Source organism: Aegilops tauschii, chromosome 1 (genome assembly GCF_002575655.3).
Source record: "Aegilops tauschii subsp. strangulata cultivar AL8/78 chromosome 1, Aet v6.0, whole genome shotgun sequence".
Classification (NCBI taxonomy): domain Eukaryota; kingdom Viridiplantae; phylum Streptophyta; class Magnoliopsida; order Poales; family Poaceae; genus Aegilops; species Aegilops tauschii.
Window position 1 is genome coordinate 19,644,928 of NC_053035.3, and position 4,295 is coordinate 19,649,222.

Here is a 4,295-nt window from a genome sequence, read left to right on the forward strand (position 1 = left end):
TCAACTACTCTTTTATTTGTGTGTGATATTTCAACAATTAAACACACATAATTCTTCAATCAAGCTTTTGTAAGGTTAAATCTATGGAAAAAGGGTATGTGTCTTCACTAATATACCACAGAAGTACGGTAGACTTAATGCCACAAATATAAAACATGTCGTTAATTGGTCCATAAAAAAGTGATAATTATATTGGTTTGAAAAGAATTGTGTCAAGGCTGCCAAACTAACCGATAATCTTCTGGTCCATTGGATTACAGTCATTTATTACTAACGAGTCTGATTGTTCAGGGATTAATTCACCAGAGATCATGATTATTTCATGTTGTTAAAAGTTGCCAGCCAACACATTACATGGAATTTTCATAAACTCAGTATAGACGGATCTTTCCTGTTGACTATGATAACATTAGCACTGAGTTTGCATAAACGTAGAGTGTGTGCAGAGAACTTCCTATAGGGATGCCCAAATCAAACTTGAAGTGCAGCATAAGCTATTGTTTTCTCTTCTAAAACATAAGTTATTGTGTTCAGTTGAGAGTACTATATAATCATTCTCACACATTAACTTGTTCTCAACAGCAAATCTACCAATTTCAACTCGGTCACTATATTCAATTTAGTATGACAATAGTTTTATAAGTTCTATAAAATGGGTAAAAATCCACATATCTAGAGGTCACATAGGGCATACATATGTAAAATTTGATATATTAGTGTGATAATTTTTACTCAAAGAAAATAATATGATACTTTATGTATGTACTTATTGTAGTTATATTTTTGTGGCATGTCACGTATACCATACCTTACCTAGTGTCGCTTAGTGCCCAATAACTTAAATTTTTATTTATATCTTTATTTATCTCAGGTTGAAACTTATCGTATTTCCTCACATATATAAGCGCGCGCATGTGTGCGTGTATTTTACATGCATGTAATTTTTCATATTTTTCAAAACAGAATAAAATGTTATTTCCCCCAAATTAATCTATCATGATGTCAAGTTGGTGGAGGCCGATCCATATACTACAATTTTGATTCTCCTTGGAGTTCATGCGTACGCATGGGAAGCTTTTCAACTCAATTTTGCACATATATTCACATTGCCCATGCATGTGGAACAAACTGTAAACATATATGTAAACCACCTTGTTTCAGTTTGGCCATGGGGAGATTTGTTCAGCACCTCATCAACAAATATACTTACAAAAAATAACAGAATATGAAACAAACATCCCAAATCAATTTGTAATTTTTATGGGTGGAGGCTTTCTCTTTTTTCCCACTGATGGTAGACGTGGCAGATGCTATTTTGTATTGTACGGACAGTCTCTGTTAAGTTGCTTTTCATTTTTTATCCTGGCTGTAAATTTTACAATCCAACGGTATAATTAGTTCTAATGAGGTGGATTAAGGAGACGATTTTTTTTATTCTGGCCGTAAATTTTACAATCTAACGGTATAACTAATTCTAATGGTGTGGATTAAGGATACAGCTTGAAAGGTGCATCCAATTAGTAAATATAAGAAAGATAGATAGATTTCTTTAAAAAAACTAGATAGATAGATAGATAAATCTATCAATAAGCATGGTTATTAGGTCAGGAAATATTATACACTACCAGGTTATGAGTATGTATGTATCCAGGCTAGCTTTGGAGTAGTCTGCGCACAGCAGGAGGACAGCGAGGAGGAGGTTTGGCCTTAAATGGCTCCAGCTGTTTGCGCGAGCGAGGAAGGATATGGACGAACAGAGAAAGCTGGGAGGAGGAGGAGAGAGAGGTCGACGAGCAGCAGAGGAGCGCGGTCAAACCGGCAGTTTCACTTCGGTGCGAAAAGCAGGATATGGAAACAAGATTGGCAGGGCTGGCGTATGACTGAGTTGCGTTGGCGTTACCAGTCCGGCGCGTATAAGTAGGAGCGACGGCGAGCCGGAGGTCACACAGCCGAGCACCAAGATCTCTCTTCCTTCCTCCTCCTCCTCCTCCTCCTCCAGTCGTCTCCTCCGGCCAGCGCGAGCGAGCGAGCTTGAGAGAGGTTGGTACCCTGCAGGTAGCCATGGACGGCCACCGCTGCGGGGCGCGCCGAATTCTGGCGCTCGAGGCGTACGCACCTCTAATCATACACTCCATCTCTTCCAGCCTTAATTTTCTTTCTGTTTGTGATCTCATTACCGCCGGTGTTGCAGGGCGTTCAAGCAATGCCCCCACCCCGACGAGACCCAGGTCGCTAATCTGAGCCGCGAAACTGGCATGACGCCCCAGCAGATCAAATACTGGTTCCAGACCCGGCGGGCGCAGATCAAGGTATGTACTGATAGGTAGCTCTAATAGATGCACTCCTTGACCTTCATTTTGAGGAACGAACTTGCCAACCTTTTGGCTGGCTTGGGTCGGATTTTCTGCATTTGCGTGGGCCGATGGAAATTTGTAATTAACAAAGTTCTTATTGTAGGGATCTTCGTCAAACACGAGGCCTCCGACCCAGGGATCTTCATCGTCGGATCCTTGATGCTCTCATTCGACAACTTCGGGGAGGCTGATGGTGGCTGATGTTCCTCACTATCGTGGTCTTCCTCAGCTTAGTGTTTGTGTGTGTGTTTCGGCTTGTTAGCCAAGGACCCCTTTCGGGTTTGTATCGTGTGTGTGTGTGTGTCAGCTCTTGAGCGTTGACCCCGCCTGGAACCTAATGGATACAAACCTAGATGGGTTTGTATCCTGTTTGTGTTGTGTTTGCGTTGCATTTGAATTTTAAACGCTGCCACAGTACCCTGAACCTTGTATCTTTTTTACATTAATCCCTCGCTTTATTAAACTGACAAGAGGTTACAATCTGACTGGATAAACCAAGTCAGGAATCCAGGAATTACATCAAAGCAAGTAAATGAAGAAATGCTAAGAGCTTCTCGTGCCCATAGGTGCGCCGCCCAATTTACTTCGTGTCAAATCCATAGAAGCTTGAAACCCTGGAAAGTATCGGCCAAACTCTTTATCTCTCTCATATATGCGCACCATTTACCCTTATAGTACCGGGTATGTGCCATAAATCAACTAGATCAGAGCAATCCATCTGCATAATGACATGACTTTCTCCTCTGCTGCTCGCTGCTTCAAGGCCCTCGCGGCAAGCATATAGTTCGCTTATGAAGGGGTCCTCAACACCCTTGTGTTGGTTTGCACCAGCTTCCAAAAAGGTACCTCGGTGATCCCGATCCGGCCAATCTTTGCTGCACGTCACCATCTGCATTGATCGCTACCCAGCCCTCCGGCGGGGGCAGCCACCGTTGGTAAATGTGCCCAGCAGCAGGATCATTCAGGCGCAGCGGTAGCTCGAGTGTGCCTACTATCTCATCAACAAGTACCAACGATTTAGCAGGCTGGTACCCTGAACCTTGTTATAAATCGTAAGGGAGCTGGCCGACGCACAGTACCCTTTTCCAATTTCTGGAGATTCTATATTGTTGGGTAAAATCCCTTTCACCCCTCATGTAATGAGAAGAAGAATCCCTTTTTTCGCTGTAGCATATGAGTATATGACTTCACCACTGATTTATAGTGCTTTAGTAATATCCCAAGATGTATTTGGAATAAAAGCAAAGAGTTTTATGGTAATTCCATTATTGATGTTTGTTCATTTGACCAAATGACAAGCCCTGGTGTTATTCTTCCTGCATTCATGGTCCTTTTGAGCCATCATTCAGAAAGGATAAACTCATGGGGGCTAAGCAATTTAGCTATGTTGGGGCTTAGCTTTGAATAGGCAATAACAAATTATCTGAATATTTCTGTATTCTTGTCTTGTTTATTGATATACTTGGGTCAGGTTATATCAATGGGCTACAAACTTAAGTTATAACTTCGGAGGTATTTAAATTACGTATTAGAAGATCAGATCACTAATCTTTGGGCATCCTTTGTTTTCTGAAGAATTAGCATTTGATTTGGTGTAATTCAGAGTCAGCTGGGCATAGCAAACATTCATGAGGTAGTTTTGATTTGGGGTCAATTATGCACTGTTGTAGCCAACATTGAGGCCCAACCCCCGAGCCGCTCCCGCGAGCGTCCTCGGGGGAAACCCTAGCGCGCCGCCCCTCGCCCTCCCTCGTCAATCTCTCCCCCCGCCGCCACCGTACAGCGCCGCCGGGCAAAGTCCGGCCGGCGTTGGTGGCGGCGGGGATCTTGCCCCTCTCCTCGCGGTTGGCGTTCGGCGTGGGACGGCGCGGCGCGAGACGGCGCTGGGCTGGGCGGGGCCTAGCGGCGAGGCGGAGGGCGTGCTGGGTGGCGGCGCCCCTG

At 43.7% G+C, this 4,295-nt stretch overlaps 1 long non-coding RNA gene across 1 annotated transcript; it reads left to right on the forward strand.

The window, feature by feature from the left end:
* The first annotated feature begins 1,938 nt into the window (after positions 1 to 1,938).
* On the forward strand, positions 1,939 to 2,778 carry LOC120966884 (uncharacterized). Its single transcript, XR_005761028.3, has 3 exons — positions 1,939 to 2,108; positions 2,192 to 2,309; positions 2,458 to 2,778. It is a non-coding gene; the product is annotated as an uncharacterized lncRNA (long non-coding RNA).
* Positions 2,779 to 4,295: the final 1,517 nt, after the last annotated feature.